This window comes from Bos taurus, chromosome 14 (genome assembly GCF_002263795.3).
Source record: "Bos taurus isolate L1 Dominette 01449 registration number 42190680 breed Hereford chromosome 14, ARS-UCD2.0, whole genome shotgun sequence".
Classification (NCBI taxonomy): domain Eukaryota; kingdom Metazoa; phylum Chordata; class Mammalia; order Artiodactyla; family Bovidae; genus Bos; species Bos taurus.
In genome coordinates, this window is record NC_037341.1 from 10,962,244 (window position 1) to 10,983,207 (window position 20,964).

The 20,964-nt window shown below is 40.2% G+C and overlaps 1 long non-coding RNA gene across 2 annotated transcripts in view; it reads left to right on the forward strand.

Moving 5' to 3' along the window:
- The window catches only part of LOC107133102 (uncharacterized), a 595,911-nt gene that overhangs the window by 167,541 nt on the left and 407,406 nt on the right, over positions 1-20,964 (forward strand). For both annotated transcript variants that reach the window (XR_009490449.1, XR_009490450.1), the window contains one exon: positions 8,426-8,483. This is a non-coding gene — a long non-coding RNA (uncharacterized lncRNA). The remainder of the gene's footprint in view (positions 1-8,425; positions 8,484-20,964) is intronic.

Sequence of the window (20,964 nt, forward strand, 5' to 3'; positions counted from 1 at the left end):
CTTTTGAAATTTTTGGCTTGGTCTGGTACTGAATCCAGAGAGTTGAATCTGAAGGTCCCTGGCATATAATTTAGGGGAAAATTTCAAGAACTTTCTGCGAACTGTTTTTAATTTCCTAATATTTTTATTATTAATATAAATTATAATCCTTTTATTGTCTTAATTTTTAAAAATTACTTTCCATGTTATGTATTTGAGATATTCATTTTCATTTATTCTAAGCGGATACATTTCTATTGTTTTAAAAAAACTTTTTCTTGCCCAATAGCAGAAGACCATATCGGGCTTTGAGTTAGGGGGGATGTCTTGGATAAACAATAATTAAAAATAGGGTGCAAGATAACTGAATCACTTTGCTATACACCCAAAACTAATGCAACATTGTTAATCAGTTACAATATAAAATTAAAAAAGAAAAATACGTATATAATCAATCATTCATATGACCAAAATATATTTCTTATGTGTATTTAATCATCACTCACAGTTCCTGTGTTCAGACTTCCCTGATGGCTCAGATGGTAAAGTGTCTGCCTAAAATGCATGAGACCAGGGTTCAATCCCTGGGTTGGGACTATCTCCTGGAAAAGGAAATGGCAACCCGCTCCAGTACTCTTGCCTGGAAAATCCCATGGACAGTGGAACCTGGTAGGCTACAGTCCATGGGGTTGCAAAGAGTTTGACATGACTGAATGACTTCACTTTCACTTTCACAGTTCTTGGCCCTCAAAACCCTTGGAATTTCCTGCTAAGTGAAACGAAAATATCTTTCGTTGCTGAGTGCCTTGCCCTTGGTTGCTTGAAAAATTCAGAGCCATAAAGGTGAAGTGGGTGTCTTAATATTCAAGACAATCTCTTTTCCACAATAGTTGGGTTTCTGTAACAGGTCACTTTTGGAAAGCACTTAAGGATGGGAGTTGGTTGCCAGAGGAAGCAGCTGTGAATGCGGCGGGGGTATGGTCTGGCTGCTCACCATGGCTGTCCTCTTGCTGTCTGTACACCTCCTGCTCACCCAATCCCTGCTTTACCTACACCCTACTCACATGACTATCCAACCCTCTTAATCATAGGGCTTAATCAGTAACTTAATCAACAAAGGTCTGTCTAGTCAAGACTATGGTTTTTCCAGTGGTCAGGTATGGATGTGAGAGTTGGACTGTGAAGAAAGCTGAGCGCTGAAGAATTGATGCTTTTGAACTGTGGTGCTGGAGAAGACTCTTGAGAGTCCCTTGGACTGCAAGGAGATCCAACAAGTCTATCCTAAAGGAGACCAGTCCTGGGTATTCACTGGAAGGACTGATGCGGAGGCTGAAACTCCAATACTTTGGCCACCTCATGCGAAGAGTTGACTCATTGGAAAAGACTCTGATGCTGGGAGGGATTGGGGGCAGGAGGAGAAGGGGACGACAGAGGATGAGATGGCTGGATGGCATCACCGACTCCATGCACATGAGTTTGGGTGAACTCCTGGAGCTGGTGATGGACAGGGAGGCCTGGCATGCTGTGATTCATGGGGTTGCAAAGAGTCAGACACGACTGAGTGACTCAACTGAACTGAACTGAATCAGTAACTACCTACATGCTTGCCCCCACCCCAGCCACTGGTTTCCCTGGTAACTGATGAGCCAACCTTATGTTAATCCCCTTATAAACTTATAAACGGTAGTCTCCTTCCCCCTGGAGGAGTGAAGTTTGTGGCCATATCCTGCCTGTTGTTTGCCATATACAGTGGGATGTCACTCCAGGGCTTTGCTTCAGACTTGTAAGTGTACCCTGTTCAATATGTGATTGATGTCTCTGTTGCTGTGTCAGGCCTCTTTCTTTGGTCTCGAGGTTGGACTTGCAAGCCTGTGGGAGCCCACCATGGAGGGGGCTGGAGCTTTCAGTCTCGTTCCCTCATTTGGGGGAGGGGAGAGAGGCTAGAGGTTTAATCAATCACCAATGACCAATGAGTTGTCAAACATGACTGTGTAATTAAAGGCTTCCCTGGTGGAAGGTAAAGAATCTGCCTGCAATGCAGGAGACCCGGGTTCCATCCCTTGGTTGGAAAGATTCCCTGGAGAAGGGAATGGCTACCCACTCCAGTATTCTTGCCTGGAGAATTCTATGGACAGCGGAGCTTGGTGGGCTATAGTCCATGCAGTCACGAAGAGTCAGACACGACTGAGCAACTAACACTTATGTAACGAAGCCTCCATAAAACCCCCAAACGACAGGGTTCAGAGAATTTCCTTTTGGTGAATTTGAGGGGTGACACGCATGGAGAGGCATGCGTGCTTCGTGTCCTTTCCCCATGACCTTGCCCTGGGCATTTCTTCTATCTGGTTGTTCCTGAATTATGTTCTTTAATAATAAACCAGAAATCCAGGGAGTAAAATGTTTCTGAGTTTTGTGAGCTGCTCTAGCAAATTAATTGAGCCTGAGGAGGAGGTGTGGAAACCTCTGATTATAGCTAGTTGGTTATCACCTGGGCTTGTACTGGTGTCTGAAGTGGGTGGGGGGCAAGTTTGTAGGACTGAACCCTTAACGTATGGAATCGGATGCTACCTCTGGGTAGAGTGTGTCAGAATTGAGTTGAATTGTAGGACCCCCAGTTGGTATCCTGAGAATTGCTGGTGTTGGGAACCCACTCCTACCAATACACATTTTGTTACTGGGCCCAGAAACCTGAAAGATGGGGTGAAGGGACTCTCCAGGGACTGAAGAGTAGATTTGATAAGTCTTTGAAATGCCACACACATTTCTTGTAAATAAATTTCTTACTAAACAAACCTTTCATAAATAACATCAGTTTTGTTGCTGTTGTTCAGTTGCTAAGTCGTGTCTGACTCTGTGCGGCCCCATGGACTGCAGCACACCAGTCTTCCCTGTCCTTCACTATCTCCCGGAGTTTGCTCAAACTTATGTCCATTGACTCAGTGATGATATCCAACCATCTCATTCTCTGCCATCCCCTTCTCCTCTTGCCCTCAATCTTTCCCAGCATCAGGGTCATTTCCAGAGTTGGCTCTTTGCATCAGGTGGCCGAAGTATTAGAGCTTCAGCATCAGTCCTTCCAGTGAATAGTCAGGATTGATTTCCGTTAGGATGGACTGGTTTGATGTCCACGCTGCCCAAGGGACTCTCGAGTCTTTTCCAACTCCACAATTCAGAAGCATCAATTCTTTGGTGCTCACCCTCCTTGATGGTCCAACTCACATCTGTACATGACTATTGAAAAAAGCATAGCTTTATGAAAAGGCAAAAAGAGTAACATTAGAAAAGGGCACAAATCTTAACATTAGAAAAGGGCACAAATCTTAAAAGTATACAGCTTTGATGAATTTTCAAAAATAAACACTCTCTAGCATCTAGTACCCAAATCAAGAAACAGCTAATGACCAAACCTCCAGATGACCCCCTCATGCTCTTTTTCCTTCACTACCTCCCTGCGAGGGGAACCACCACCTTGATTTCTAATTGTGTTTGTTTTGAACTTTATATAAATGGAATCATAGAACACATACTCTTTTGTCTGGTTTATTTTGCTCAACATTCTGTTCATGAGAATTAGTTGTGTGTACCCATGGTCTGTCCTTCCTCGTCACTGTATATGTATTACTTCATTATATGAATATAAAAATTCTTCTGAGGATATTTTTTCCCTTGTTTGCAATTATGAATATGTCATGCTACAGACATTCTTGTTCACCTTCTTTAGGATATTTATATACTCCTTTTTTTTTCATTTTAACTTTTTGTGTTGGGGTAGAGCCGATTAGCAATGCTGCAATAATTTCAGGTGAAGAGCGAAGGGACTCAGTCATACATGTATCCATTCTCTCCCAAACTCGCCTCCCATCCAGGCTGCCACATAATACTGAGCAGAGTTCCCTGTGTTATAAGTAGGTCCTTATTGATTATCCATTTTTAATATGGCAGTGTGTACCTTAGTAAAAGTGTTAATCGCTCAGTTGTGTCTGACTCTCTGTAACCCATGGACTGTAGCCCACCCGGCCTCTCTGTCCATGGAATTCTACAGGCAAGGATACTGGAGTGGGTTGCCATTCCTTTCTTCAGGGTATCTTCCCGACCCAGGGATCTAACCCACGTTTCTGGCATGGCAGGCAGATTCTTCACCGTCCGAGCCATTAGGGAAGCCATAATGTGTACCTTATGCACTCACTTTTATTTGGTTTATACCTTGCAGTGGAAAATACTGCCTCAGAAGGTGCACATGTGTTGGACTTCGAGAGATACCAAGTAGCTTTCAAAAGTGGTACCAAGCTATGGTCCTCCCAGTAGAGCAGGAATGTCCTGATGGCCCCGCAGCCTCGCTAATGCTATTGTTTTGGTGGTGTTTTTTATTTAAGGCATTCTGGTGGCCAAGTGATGTTATCGCTTTGTCGTTTTCATTTACACTGTCCTGATGACTCGTGTTTCTAGCATCGGTTTCTCTTTTCCTCAGTCCTGTTTCTTCTTCTTCTTAGTAATTATTGAATGAATGCTGGACATTTTGTAGATAAAACAGCAGGGACTCTGATTGTATCACTGTGTTGACTGCGGCTTTCCCTTATTGAACTCTTGGCAAAGTTAATAATGGGATTAGGAAAGTCACCTTGGGGCAGGAAGATACAGTCAATACCAGAGATACACGGAGATACTGTAAATTCATGTTACCTCCACACGTTTGACTTTCTTTCTGTCTCCACTGTTGCAACCCTGGGTTGGACCTTAACTGTATTTTATGTAGAGGTCTGACCCATTTTCATTCTCTCAGGTCATTGCGATTTGGCCATAGCCATTAGATTAAGATTTGCAAAATTCCTCTCACTACATCCTTACTTTTATACCAAGTTTTCAATACCTGATTTCAGAGAACTGAGATCCAGTAAGAAAAGACCACATTTCCCCCTATAATGGATTCCCAAGTATAAGAAAGCCAATAAGATGCAAAGTTGGAAGCTGGTTAAATGTCCTAACATCCCAGTCTTATGTTTCCAGTATGATTGTAAAAGTGAAAGTGTTAGTTGCTTAGTCATGTCTGACCCTGTGTGAGCCCATGGATGGTAGCCCACCAGGCTCCTCTGTCCATGGCATTCTCCAGGCAAGAATACTGGAGTGGGTAGCCATTCCCTTCTCCAGGGGATCTTCCCGACCCAGAGATTGAACCTGGGTCTCCGACATTGCAGGTAGATTCTTTGCCATCTGAGCCACCAGGGAAGCCAATTGTAGGTGGAATGCCACTCTTATTTACTGATGACTGACTGTTCTTCCAATAAGAGAATATTCTTATCAGAAATTCTCTTTGAGGTAAAGCTTCTTAAATTTGTTGCTGTGAGCATTACTTGTTCATTATAAACAAAGTAAAAGATGCCTATTAACATGTAGAAATCAGTCTTTCCTAATTGTACAGATTGTCTAGGATTTAGCATTATTCATTGTTTGCATTTAATTTCTCAATTTAAGTACCCTTCCTCCCAAGTAAAAGGAGGAGTCACACCGAAGGAAGAAAATGCATTTCAAGGTAGCTTTTTTCTTTCAATAAAAACATGTTCCTCTCTTCACCTCTGTGGGTATAGATTTGATACTATATGTAAATGTGCCATGTAAACTCTAAAGTGCTATAAAAGTGAAAGCTATTTTAGTTAATAATTAACATTAATGCTAATAAAATATTGTCCTCTATTAAAATGCAAATGCTCTAGGGAGACTAAGGCATTAAACCAATTATGCATGACTTGGTGAGAAATATTTCATCAGCAACTTTCTCGAGCAATAAATGAAGTGGTGTGGAATAGAGGCGAGAGAGAGACAAAGGGAGAGAGGAAGAGGAAATGTGAAAGGGACAGGAGAGAAAACATAGTTATGTACATTGGGAATGAACAAGATTAAAGGAGGGACTAGCAGAAAGTAAGAGACAAGACAAGGAGGCAAGAGTGAGATAATCATATAGGGCTTTTTGGCTGTTGCGAGGAGTTTGGTTTATAGTATAAAAGCAATGGTGAATGATAACTTTTTTATTATTTTAAAATTGGAGTATAATTGCTTTACAGTGTTGTTAGTTTCTGCTGCACAACAATGTGGATCAACGATTTGTATACATATATCCCCTCCCTCGTGAGCCTCCCTCCCCCGTCCATGGCATCACAGAGCCCCGAGCTGCCGAGCTACCGAGCTGAGCTCCCTGTGCAATACAGCACCTTCCCACTCACTGTCTATTTTACGCAAGGTAGTGTATACATGTCAATGCTACTCTCACAGTTTTAAGGAGAACATTTTAGGAGAAATGAAAGGGAATCAGAGTGACCCCAATGGGGATCTTTCATATCTGATCACTGGGATAAAGTGGTCCTGTTCTTTCAAAGTTAAAGTTCCTTTCTTTTAAAATTAAGAAGTCTCAGGTGGGGAATCTAAGATTCAAATGTAATAATGTATATAAAGCTTTCAGCTTGGAGCCCATTTTATAAAGGGCTTTCAACAAAAGGCAGCTATGAGGCTGGTTTTGATGAAGCAACTTGGCCTGTTTTGACCTCCAGGGTCATTCTTGCCAACACAGAACATTCACCAGTCACCCCTCAGGAACAGAGGGCAACTAGATTCCAGAGACCTCTCTCTTCTCTTATGCTTCCTAATATTTTTAATCCATACGTTTCTCTTCCTACTGCTTTTTCTCTGTTCCCTGCAGCTGAAGACTTAATATGAATTCCAGGTAACCTAAGTTTCATTTCCAAATTTTCTGTAGAAGATCCTTCCATTAGTACACGATTTAGCTCTCCAGGAATACCTGGACAGGGAAATTGGAGAAGGTAGCAGGCAGGTCTTTAGTATTATTTCCCCTGAGAGACTGTGTGTGGAGCTTCTTGGAGTCATCAGTTCACACATCTCTCTTAAACACATAGGAAACTGCAGTAGAATGCTGGAGAAAAGACTGTGTGAAGAGCCTAAAGGCGGTTGATTTGAGAAATGTCAAAGGGAAGTGATATTTCTGATGCAAATTTATATGGGTTGTCACTATTTTCAGCTTTATTGGCTGCTCTCAGAAGTATTTATTTACTTTGTGGGTTTTAATTGACTGATCAATGTGAACTTTATTTGGACTTGTGGTCACGGATTATTCTGAGTGTTGGTGACTCTTTTGGGGAGAATTGCTTTTAAAAGATAGAAAACATTCAAATCCTTAGGTCCTCTGTAAAGCATAGAGGAAGGGAGTAAGCAAGGAGAAGGGAAAGGAAAAAAACATGCACATTTACACAGATAGAAAGAAATAGAACTAGAATATTACCTGATGGAGTTGAAATTCATGTTCTTTCCATTGTCAGTTTGGGAAGATCCATTTGGATACTAGGAAAGATTTCTATACCAAATACGGAGATTTGAGTATAGTTATTAATATTCATGTTCTGGGGCAGGGTGGGAGGGTTAATATCCTATCATTATTTTTCATTCTTCCTTTTGAATTTGATTAAGTCACTGGGACTCTCTGTGCCTCAGTTTTCTGCCTGAAAAGATATGGTGGGATGAGGCTAGTGATTCTTTAGCTGTGTGATGTAGATCACCAGGTCACCTTCCTAGGAACTCAGAGGCTGATAAAGAAACAGGTCTGCATGTGGGGGAGGTCATGGGGGGAAGCTTAACAGATCCTACATTGGCAAGAGCCTCCTTCGTATGTTAGACTTCTGGACCCTTTAGAAGAAAGGGTTTCATGGCTGTTGGGGGAAAAGGGGAGGGACTCCTAGTCTACACTGCGTGGTTTGCACTCTTCAACTTTATTATGCTGTAGAGTCAGGTCATCAGATCTGCATCGCCAAGCTTTAGGTCTTGAAGACTGGAAGTTTCTAAGAGGCTCAAACAATGAAGACATGTGACTGTCAATAGACTCATTTATGTGAACAAAGAGTGAAGCTGTGAGGAGGCAGAGAATACAGGGGAATGGAGTTGTTCCTTGGCTCTCAGTCAATTTGCTGAAAATCCCATTTGCCAAAAAGCAATTCACCGAAACACCAATTCCCCATAAACCTATTCAGTGAAAGTAATTTTGCTGAAAAGAGCAACCAGCCTAATTCCCTAGAAACTGTCAAACAAATATTTTAGACCAGATCTAAAGTTTGCTGAAATTATTTCCTAGCAAGAGGAGATGATTTTGCTTAAAGACTGTAGCAGAGGCAGGGTTTGGGGAAGGGAGGGAGTGGGGAAGGACGCAAGACTGCAAGAATAGCAAAGTTGGTAGAATTAAAGTCTCATCTTGAGAATACAAAATGTTGATTATTTGAAATGTTCAGAGACAAATGTGAAATGCTAGAGAAGCTGACATTCAAATTAAGCTGGATTAGCAAATCCATATAAAAAGTGTGCAGTGACATTTGGACTTTTTCACTTCTTGCCTGTTACGAATAATGCTGCTATAAACATTCATGTACAAGATTTGTTTTTGTTTTTCTTTTAGACACGTGCATTCATTACTCTCAGACATTACCCAGGAGTGGAATTGCTGGTCACATACGGTAAGTGTATTTAAATTAAAAAAAAAAAAAAGAAACCATCAAACTGCTTTCCCATGTGGCTGTACCATTTTCTATTTTACCAGCAATATATGTAGATTCCAATTTTTTCCACATCCTTGTCAACACTTGTTATTACCTGAATTTTAGATTCTAACCACTTAACTGGGTGTGACATGTTGTTGTCTTGATTTGTGTTTCCTAAGGAGTAACGACGTGGAGCATTTTTTCATGTGCTTGCTGGCTGTTTGTTTATCTTCTTCGGAAGAATGTCTATTCAAATACTTGGCCTGTTTTCAAATTGGTTGTCTGCTGCTGAGTCGTAAGCATTTTATGCATTCTAGATAGAAGTGCCTTGTCAGATACATGACTTGCAAACATTTTCTCCCATTATGTGCATGTCTTCTCTCTTTCTTGACGGTGTCTTTTGAATCACAAAAGTTGTAAATTTATGTCCATTTTACCATTTTTTTTTTCTTGCATTACTTGTGGTTTTGAAATGTCTCTAGAAATCATTGCCTTACCCCAAATCATGATTTTCCTTTTTTTTTTTTCCTAAAAAGTTTTTTAGGTTTAGATTTTACACTTTGGTCTTTGATCAATTTCAGGTTAGTATTTGTGAGTTAGCATGGTGTGAGGGAGGTGTGCAAATTAATCTTTCTGAAAGCGAGTATTGTATTAATAACATTTATTGAGAGAATTTTCTTCCCTATTGAATTTTCTTGGCATTTTTGTTGAGAGTCAGTTGACTGAAAATGTATGAGTTTATTTTTGGGCCCTCAATTACATTTATTTATTTACATATCTATTCTTGTGACAGTGTATCATTGTTTTGATTAGTATAGCTTTACAGTAAGTATTCAAGTTGGGACATCTGAATCTTCTAATTTTATTCTGATTTCTTAATATTGTTTGCTATTTCACTTTCTGCAGAAAGATAGCTAGGAATTTCATAGGGATTGCATTGAACCTATAGATCAATTCAGGTAGACTTTCCTTTGCAGCAATATTGAGTCTTCCAATACAGAAACATGTGTTGTCTTTATTTTAAAATCTTTGATTTATTTAGACAATATTTTCTAACTTTAGGAATACAATCTTGAACATCTATTGCTGACATTTTCCCTAAGTACTTGTTTCTTTTGATTCCATTGTGAATTGAATTATTTTCTTAATTGTACTTTCAGATTGTTCAATGCTTCTACAAAATACAATTGATTCTTGTGTATTAGTATAATTGATCCTTTGTCAAGTGACCTAGCTAAACTCGTTTATTATTTCTAGTATTTTTAATGGACTTCTTAGGGTTTTCTACACTAGGATCATGTCAGATCTATGTGAAGACAGTTTTACTTCTCCTTTTCAATCTGGATGACTTTTATTTCATTTTCTTGTTTGATTGCACTGGACAGAGCTCCTGGTCTAATGTTAAATACAAGTGTCAAGGGCAGACACCTTTTCTTTATTCTGGGTATTATGGAGAAATGTGGATTTTTTACCATTAAATATGATGCTAGCTGTAATTTTTTTTGTAGATTCTCTTTATCATGGTGAAAAAGTTTAATTCTATTTCAACTTTTGTGAGAGTTTTATCATGAATGTGGATTGGATTTTGTCGAATACACATGTTCTGTCTATTGTGCTGATCATACTGTTTTTTGATTTTCTGTGCTAAAAACAGCCTTATATTGCTTTGACAAATTCCACTTGGTCAAATTGTTTAATTCTTCTTCTATGAATCTGTATGACTTGCTAATATTTTGTTGAGAATTTCTTCATCGCTTCTTGGCTATTCTTTTTCAATTAACTATTTTCTCTTTGCTTTTAATAGTATTCTCATGATGAGGTAGTTTAAAAACAAATAGTTAAGATTCACTGAGGATGAGCATGTTGGAAGAAACTTTTCTGTAATACCCATGAACTTTTAGATAAGATGGAAGTAAGACTGAATTGTATTTTTTTCATAGCCCACCTCACGATGAAGCAAATTGTGTACAGGACTTAGAAGGGATTCAGTTGGCTTCCATTCCTAATTTAGCTTAGCATTAGATGTGTGTCTCTGGGCTAATTGCATTCTTTCTCTGAAGACGGTTTTCTGGAACAGAGATAAAAGTACCTGTTCTTAAGGAGATGGTCAGTGCAAGGCAGGTACTTGAAATTTCATCAATACTTCCTGCCTACCTGAATTAGAAATATGGGACATATTTTTTGCACTATAATTTCCACATCATAAAATTCACCATTTATAAGTGTTCAATTTAATTATTTTAGTAAATTTATAGAATTGTGTAACTATCACCACAATCTAATTTTAGAACATGTTCATCACCCCAATAAGTTCCCTTGGGTCTGCAATTAATTTCTACCTCTACTCCTAGCCACAAGTAACCATGATTTGTTTTTCATCTGTACAAATTGGCCCTTTGTAGACTTCTTAAAGATGAAATATGTAGTCATTCTAGACCTTTCATGTAAATGATATACAGTCTTCTGTATTTGACTTGTTAAACTTAGCTTAATATTTCTGAGGCTCATCCATACTATAGAATTATCATAGTTTGTTACTTTTAATTGCTGAGTGGTATTTCATCATATGGATATACGACATTTTGAAAATGCATTCACCAGTTGATGGGCATTTGGATGCAAAGTGTTTTTTGTATAACATTGTATGCTGCCCAACCAAAACTCATCAGAATTTTCAGACTAAGAGTTATTTTCCTTTGAGTAAGTATTTTGAAGAAAACAAATATACTGTGACACAAAGATGTAAAAAAGATGACACATATCAGATATGTAAAAGGGGAGTTTGTTATATATAATATTTAGCAATCGCTTTATCAATCATTGATGTATCTATCATTTAGCACTGAAGAGCAAAGGAGTAAAGCATTCCCACCTTTGTCTTAAATTCCTGAAACAGAATTCTTTAGGTTATGTAACTGTCACTGAATAATTCATGTTCATTTATTTTGGTATAACTACTAACCAGCACAGTGGTCTTGTTCACCTTAACAGTATTTTTAACAGTGAGACTGGAAACCAAAAGCATGGTGGATGCTGAGGCAGGTTGGAAATGAAATCCAGCAGAGTTCTTTCATGTTTCATACTCCCCGCTGATGACATTTTGTCTGTAGTAAGCAGCCCATTCCCATCCAGTTACCTTCAGGGGTAGCTTCTCAGGGTCACTGAAGCCGGTAACCTTGGTTTTGTGAAAGATCTGCTCACCCACATCAGAATACCCATTACCCTGTTCTGAATTTCCTGTTCAGTTGTTTGTTTCATTTATCAAGGGGTCTAATTTCTAATTTTTGTAAATCTAAAGTGCAGTCCCTGAGGTAGTAGATGATCAATAAATTTGCTGGATAAATGAATATGTGCTAAGTAAACTGTTTAGAATTTTGGTATTTGTTTTTCCAGGTGGCAGCTATTTTTAGTATATTCTAGGTGGGTTGAAGTGAAAAGGACCCCTTCTTGACCCCACTTATAATTTCCACTATGGGTCAGTTATTGGGAAGAAATTCCACATGCTTCCTCTCATTTGCCTAGAGGAATTCAGTGGGAACCGGCCACTTCTCACTCACTGGCTTTCTGTAGCTGAGGAATCTATTATAGACCCCTAAAAAGCCTCTCTTTTGTGCACTGGGGTTTCAAAGCTGGCATCCACTTTTCCCTTCAGATCTAAAACTTTGCATTCATATCTAGTTCACGTAATGCTTGGTCCCTCAAGGAACAACTAAGAGGGAAGTTAGATTTAAACACAGTGATGGCAGTTCTATTTCCTGTTTTTTAAGGAATCTCCACACTGTTCTCCATATTGGCTGTACTAGTTTGCATTCCCACCAGCAGTGTAAGAGGGTTCCCTTTTCTCTACACCCTCTCCAGCATTTATTGCTTGTAGACTTTTGGATAGCAGCCATTCTGACTGGCATGAAATGGTACCTCATTGTGGTTTTAATTTGCATTTCTCTGATAATGAGTGATGTTGAGCATCTTTTCATGTGTTTGTGAGGCATCTGTATGTCTTCTTTGGAGAAATGTCTGTTTAGTTCTTTGGCCCACTTTTTGATTGGGTCGTTTATTTTTCTGGAATTGAGCTGCAGGAGTTGCTTGTATATTTTTGAGATTAATTCTTTGTCCGTTGCTTCATTTGCTATTATTTTCTCCCATTCTGAAGGCTGTCTTTTCACCTTGCTTATAGTTTCCTTTGTTGTGCAGAAGCTTTTAATTTTAATTAGGTCCCATTTGTTTATTTTTGCTTTTATTTCTGATATTCTGGGAGGTGGGTCATAGAGGATCCTGCTGTGGTTTATGTCAGAGTGTTTTGCCTATGTTTTCCTCTAGGAGTTTTATAGTTTCTGGTCTTATGTTTAGATCTTTAATCCATTTTGAGCTTATTTTTGTGTATGGTGTTAGAAAGTGTTCTAGTTTCATTCTTTTACAAGTGGTTGACCAGTTTTCCCAGCACCACTTGTTAAAGAGATTGTCTTTAATCCATTGTATATTCTTGCCTCCTTTGTCAAAGATAAGGTGTTCATAGGTGCGTGGATTTATCTCTGGGCTTTCTATTTTGTTCCATTGATCTATATTTCTGTCTTTGTGCCAGTACCATACTGTCTTGATACACACTGAGGAAACCAGAATCGAAAGAGACACGTGTACCCCAATGTTCATTGCAGCACTGTTTATAATAGCCAGGACATGGAAGTAACCTAGATGTCCATGAGCAGATGAATGGATAAGAAAGCTGTGGTACATATACACAATGGAGTATTACTCAGCCATTAAAAAGAATACATTTGAATCAGTTCTAATGAGGTAGATGAAACTGGAGCTTATTATACAGAGTGAAGTAAGCCAGAAAGAAATACACCAATACAGTATACTAACGCATATATATGGAATTTAGAAAGAAGGTAACGATAACCCTGTATGTGAGACAGCAAAAGAGACACAGATGTATAGAACACTCTTTTGGATTCTGTGGGAGAGGGGAAGGGCAGAATGATATGGGAGAATGGCATTGAAACATGTATAATATCATATGTGAAACGAATTGCCAGTCCAGGTTTGATGCATGATACAGGGTGCTCGGGGCTGGTGCACTGGGATGACCCAGAGGGATGGGCTGGGGAAGGAGATGGGAGGGGGGTTCAGAATGGGGAACACGTGTACACTCATGGCAGATTCAAGTCAATATGTGGCAAAACCAATAAATAGATAAATTAATTAAAAAAAATAAACACAGTGATGGTAATATCCCCCTTATATATCTGCATTATTTTTTAAAAAAATTAATTTTTATTGGAGTATAGTTGATTTACTGTGCTGTGTTAGTTTCTGCTATACTGTAAAGTGAATCAATTACACGTATATCCACTCTTTCTTAGGGTCTTCTGTAGAGGTCATTGCAGAGTATTGAGTAGAGTTCCCTGTACTGTACAATAAGTTCTTATTTCTTACCCTCACTCAATTTCCTGTGGCCTCTATGCCCCTTTTTTTTTTTTTTTCCACTTTAAACCTTTTGTTTTGGGATATAGCTGATTAACAGTCTTGTGACAGTTTCAGGTGACCAGGGAAGGGACTCAGCCATACATGTACACATGTATCCTTTCTCTCCCAAACTCCCCTCCCATCCAGGCTGGCACCTAACATTGAGCAGAGTTCCCTGTGCTACACAGTAGGTCCTTGGTATTATCTGTTTTAAACGCATTACAGTGTACACGATCCCAAACTCCCTAACTGTTCCTTCCCCCAGCAACCATAAGTTCATTCTCCAAGGCTGCTCCACACCCTTCTTTACAGTGAAACCAGAGTAATCTTTTCCAAGCACAAATCTTGCCATGCCATAGCCTACCTGAAACTCTCTCCAGTAGCTTTCCTTCACTCTAACATCTCACCTACACGGTTCCAACACAGCTCCTTCCTAATGTGACCTCTGCTTCCTTTTCTAGTGTCACTTCTGGTCTCTCATCCCTTCTTATATATCTTAGCACTGTGAATACTTAGCACCAGGGATGTTTTCAGTTTCGACTGAGAGGAGACGGAGACGACACTGAACAAGATGAGCAGTGTTCCTAGTGTCAGTAATGGTGGCTAATCTGCTGAATGTGCCACGCATCCCTGAGAAAGTCACAGATGGGGGACAGGGCTCTTGTTTGCCCCTCAGTTGCCTGCAGTTTCCATGTGTGTCTCCGAGTGTGCTGTCTTTGTTGTCAGTTGCTAACCACCTCTTATTTCTCAAATAGTGCGGTGATCCCAGTTCTGGGGAAATGTGCTGGGGTGGTCTTCCATATGGGGCTACCACAAACGTCCTTCCAAAGGCATTTTCTAAAGAAAATTTGGACTCTGCAACGTACAGGTTTTTTGCTGACTTTGGATCTCTTGAATGGTTAACAATGACCTTCAGTATCAGCGCAGATCCTCAAGCTTTCCCAGCTCCCCAGCACATGCCCTGACCTGATAAGTCCCCCCGTGTTCTTGTTCTCTGTTCTCACATTCAAGCCTCAGCCCACACTAACTCCCTGGAAGCTTTCTCTGACCCTCCTCACACTGTACTTAATCACTACCTGCACTTCTGTGCTAACAGAACCGCTTTCCATGCCTCAGGATCTATTAGGAGTGGTGATGTGTTAGCTTTTTAATTCTAACATTCCTTCTACATTTATTGCTTGACCTGCTTCCATAAAGCAGATCTCTCTGTCATAAATGGGTCTATTTGCCCTGAAATACAGTTTTTACAGACAAGGTGGGATGAATACTTAATTACTTCTCTTTAATTACCAATTTGCAAAGGAAGATGTTGCTTTAGTAACTGCTTCAAATGGTAACAAATATACTTTTGTTCCTAGGTTTTTTGTTTTTGTTTTTTTGAGTATCATTATGGACTCACAGCTTTCATAAGTCCCAAGTATTTCAATCCATTATAATCATTGTTTCTTTTAGGACTCCAATCATGACAATTTTGGGCAGCATGAGCTCCTTTGGGGTGGTTCTTGTGTCTTTTTGACATACCAATTACTATTTGAAAGCTTCTTTGCTTTTGAACATGACAGTGTGTTCCAGGCTCAACTTGTACCTTCCCTAATCCAGTCCTGAAAGCAAGCAGTTCTCCAAGAAAAATAGATTTTTGTAAAGCAAACTCAGAGTGCTAGGTGTGCTTATACCGACTCTAGTGACACTGTTGCTAGATCATTTCAATGGACTAAGATAGATAATGCACAATTAGCAGAATCATTCATTTAAGTATTTCCACTGCAATGTCAACTTTAGTTTTATAGTTAATTTTTGATCTCACAATTGAATCTTTTATTCTCTTTGACAGTCATTCATAATTCCTCTTTTGTTTTATTGTATGACATAAATAAAATGGTTTCAGAATAACAGTATGAGCTTTCTCACTAACATGCTACAGTCAGATTTAAATTACCCTGTAGTTCTTTTTGTCCATGGAACATGTTCTGCAGAGGATGTTCAATCAAAGTACTGTGGTCAAAGCATCTTGGGGGGAAAAAATGATCATTTCTCTGTGTGGTTATGTTACTGAATTGATGGATGGTTGGGTTTATTTGTCTTGGTTTATTCTCAATATTTAGAAAGGCTTTTAAAAACTAGCTTTAGTTTTAATAGGTATGAACTTACATCAGTCAAAGGGTGTGATGGTATAGAAAGGCAAACACAAGCAAGTTTTGTGTCCTTCTCTTTTCCCTCCACAATTCTCCAAGACATTTCCTGTGAAGTAACCGGGGTTGCAAAAGACTTGGATATAACTTAGCGAGTAAACAACCACAAATGGCCTTTTTGTTAGTTTCTTGTTTGTATTTCCTGTTGTTTTTGCAAATGTATGAAACATATGGAGATTATTTTCTTGTCTTAGACAAGAGGAAGCATATTATAGCTTGTCTACACTTAGTCCTGTTTTCACTTAGAAATATACCCTGGTGAATTCTCCGTATTACTGCAGAGATACTGTTCTCATTCTCTAAGTCCACATAGTCTTCCCCTGTGTGAATGCACCATGGCTTCTGTAACTGCACCTGATGGCTGGACATGTCAGTTGTTTTAATGTCTTGACTTACAAATAATACTACAGTTAATGACCTTCCATGTATGTACTTTCACATTCTATCAAAGTGTTCTGTGGAACTGATTTCTAGAAGTAGAATTAATGCATCAAAGAGTAAATGAATTGGCTAGTAGATAGTGCCAAAGCCCATTTTTTTTTTCTGTTTTATATGCAAATAGATGATAGCTTAGTTGGTAAAGAATTGCCTGCAATGCAGGAGACCCTGCTTCAATTCCTGGTTAGGGAAGATCCTCTGGAGAAGGAAAAGGCTATCCACTCCAGTATTCTGGTCTGGAGTACTCCATAAGCTATATAGTCCATGGGCTCGCAAAGAGTCAGACACAACTGAGCGACTTTCATTTTCATGCAAATAGAAAAGCCTCCATTTGAAGAGTGTTGGAGCTGAAAGAACTTCAGATCACCTTCTGTAATATTCTGTGACACTTGTTTAGTTTGTGAAGCATCAGGAAGTTATGGATCCCCAGTCACCACTGTGATCTTTTCAGGAATTATCCCATTTCATCCTCTCAACAGTTCTAAAAGGTAGACACTAAGCAGGTGAACTTTGTCTTTCTATATCCTTAGCAAGGTGGACTCTCCCCATTATTGGGGGTAGTAAACAGAATGACCACCTTCTTCTCCTTCCTCAAGGAGTAAACAAGTACATTTCTTGGGAAAGAAATCAAATAAAACAAAAAGAGTTTTCTGGCCACCCCACATCCAAGGAGTGGTGGCTGCGCGGGCACAGGAGGGCCGAGTGAAGCTACTCCACGTTCAAGGTCAGGAGGGGTGGCGGTAAGGAGATACCCCTTGTCCAAGGTAAGGAGCAGTGGCTGTGCTTTGCTGGAGCAGCCGTGAAGAGATACCCCACATCCAAGGTAAGAGAAACCCAAGTAAGACGGTAGGTGTTGTGAGAGGGCGCCAGAGGGCAGACACACTGAAACCATAAACACAGAAAACTAGCCAGTCTGATCACATGGACCACAGCCTTGTCTGACTCAATGAAACTAAGCCATGCTGTGTGGGGCCATCCAAGATGAGCGGGTCATGTTGGAGAGACCTGACAGAATGTGGTCCACTGGAGAAGGGAATGGCAAGCCACTTCAGTATTCTTGCCTTGAGAACCCCATGGACAGTATGAAAAGGCAAAATGATAGGATACTGAAAGAGGAACTCCTCAGGTCGGTAGGTACCCAAAATGCTACTGGAGATCAGTGGAGAAATAACTCCAGAAAGAATGAAGGGATGGAGCCAAAGCAAAAACAATACCCAGTTGTGGATGTGATTGATGATGGAAGCAAAGTCCAATGCTGTAAAGAGCAATATTGCATAGGAACCTGGAATGTCAGGTCCATGAATCAAGGCAAATTGGAAGTGGTCAAACAGGAGATGGCAAGAGTGAACGTCAACATTCTAGGAATCAGGGAACTAAAATGGACTAGAATGGGTGAATTTAACTCAGATGACCATTATATCTACTACTGTAGGCAGGAATCCCTTAGAAGAAATGGAGTAGCCATTATGATCAACAAAAGAGTCTGAAATGCAGTACTTGGATGCAATCTCAAAAATGACAGAATGATCTCTGTTTGTTTCCAAGGCAAACCATTCATTATCACAGTAATCCAAGTCTAAGCCCCAACCAGTAACACTGAAGAAGCTGCAATTGAACGGTTCTATGAAGACCTACATGACCTTTTAGAACTAACACCCAAAAAAGATGTCCTTTTCATTATAAGGGAATGCAAAAGTAGGAAGTCAAGAAACACCTGGCTGCTGCTGCTGCTGCTGCTGCTAAGTCACTTCAGTCATGTCTGACCCTGTGCGACCCCATAGATGCCAGCCCATCAGGCTCCCCCATTCCTGGGATTCTCTAGGCAAGAATACTGGAATGGGTTGCCATTTCCTTCTCCAATGCATGAAAGTGAAAAGTCAAAGTGAAGTCACTCAGTCATGTCCAACTCTTAGTGACCCCATGGACTGCAGCCTACCAGGCTCCTCCATCCATGGGATTTTCGAGGCAAGAGTACTGGAGTGGGGTGCCATTGCCTTCTCCAGAAACACCTGGAGTAACAGGCAAATTTGGCCTTGGAATATGGAATGAAGCAGGGCAAAGGCTAATAGAGTTTTGCCAAGAGAATGCACTGGTCATAGCAAACACCCTCTTCCAACAAGGCAAGAGAAGACTCTACACATGGACATCATCAGATGGTCAACACTGAAATCATATTGATTACATTCTTTGCAGCCAAAGATGGAGAAGCTCTACAGAATCAGCAAAAACAAGTCCTGGAGCTGACTGTGAGCGATCATGAACTCCTTATTGCCAAATTCAGACTTAAATTGAAGAAAGTAGGGATAACCACTAGAACATTCAGGTATGACCTAAATCAAATCCCTTATGATTATACAGTGGAAGTGAGAAATAGACTTAAGGGACTAGATCTGATAGATAGAGTGCCTGAAGAACTATGGATGGAGGTTTGTGACATTGTACAGGAGACAGGGATCAAGACCATTCCCATGGAAAAGAAATGCAAAAAAGCAAAATGGCTGTCTGGGGAGGCCTTACAAATAGCTGTGAAAAGAAGAGAAGTGAAAAGCAAAGGAGAAAAGGAAAGATATAAGTATCTGAATGCAGAGTTCCAAAGAATAGCAATGAGAGATAAGAAAGCCCTCCACAGTGATCAATGCAAAGAAATAAAGGAAAACAGCAGAATGGGAAGGACTAGAGATCTCTTCAAGAAAATGAGAGATACCAGGGGAACATTTCATGCAAAGATGGGCTCGATAAAGGACAGAAATGGTATGGACCTAACAGAAGCAGAAGATACTAAGAAGAGGTGGCAAGACTACACAGAAGAACTGTACAAAAAAAGATCTTCACGACCCAGATAATCACGATGGTGTGATCACTGACCTAGAGCCAGACATCCTGGAATGTGAAGTCAAGTGGGCCTTAGAAAGCATCACTATGAACAAAGCTAGTGGAGGTGATGGAATTCCAGTGGAGCTATTTCAAATCCTGAAAGATGATGCTGTGAAAGTGCTGCACTCAATATGCCAGCAAATTTGGAAAACTCAGCAGTGGCCACAGGACTGCAAAAGGTCAGTTTTCATTCCAATCCCAAAGAAAGGCAATGCCAAAGAATGCTCAAACTACCACACAATTGCACTCATCTCACATGCTAGTAAAGTAATGCTCAAAATTCTCCAAGCCAGGCTTCAGCAATACGTGAACCATGAACTTCCAGATGTTCAAGCTGGTTTTAGGAAAGACAGAGGAGCCAGAGATCAAATTGCCAACGTCTGCTGGATCATGGAAAAAGCAAGAGAGTTCCAGAAAAACATCTATTTCTGCTTTATTGACTATGCCAAAGCCTTTGACTGTGTGGATCACAATGAACTGTGGAAAATTCTGAAAGAAATGGGAATACCAGACCACCTGACCTGCCTCTTGAGAAACCTATATGCAGGTCAGGAAGCAACAGTTAGAACTGGACATGGAACAACAGACTGGTTCCAAATAGGAAAAGGAGTATGTCAAGGCTGTATATTGTCACCTTGTTTATTTAACTTATATGCAGAGTACATCATGAGAAAGGCTGGGCTGGAAGAAGCACAAGCTGGAATCAAGATTGCCGGGAGAAATATCAATAACCTCAGATATGCAGATGACACCACTCTGATGGCAGAAAGTGAAGAGGAACTAAAAAGCCTCTTGATGAAAGTGAAAGTGGAGAGTGAAAAAGTTGGCTTAAGGCTCAACATTCAGAAAACTCAGATCATGGCATCCGGTCCCATCACTTCATGGGAAATAGATGGGGAAACAGTGGAAACAGTGTCAGACTTTATTTTTCTGGGCTCCAAAATCACTGCAGATGGTGATTGCAGCCATGAAATTAAAAGACACTTACTCCTTGGAAGGAAAGTTATGACCAACCTAGATAGCATATTAAAAAGCAGAGACATTACTTTGCCAACAAAGGTCCGTCTAGTCAAGGCTATGGTTTTTCCTGTGGTCATGTATGGATGTGAGAGTTGGACTGTGAAGAAGGCTGAGTGCCAAAGAATTGATGCTTTTGAACTGTGGTGTTGGAGAAGACTCTTGAGAGTCCCTTGGACTGCAAGGAGATCCAACCAGTCCATTCTGAAGGAGATCAGCCCTGGGATTTCTTTGGAAGGAATGATGCTAAAGCTGAAATTCCAGTACTTTGGCCACCTCATGTGAAGAGTTGACTCTTTGGAAAAGACCCTGATGCTGGGAGGGATTGGGGGCAGGAGGAGAAGGGGATGACAGAGGATGAGATGGCTGGATGGCATCACTGACTTGATGCACTTGAGTTTGAGTGAACTCCGGGAGTTGGTGATGGACAGGGAGGCCTGGCATGCTGCAATTCATGGGGTCGCAAAGAGTCG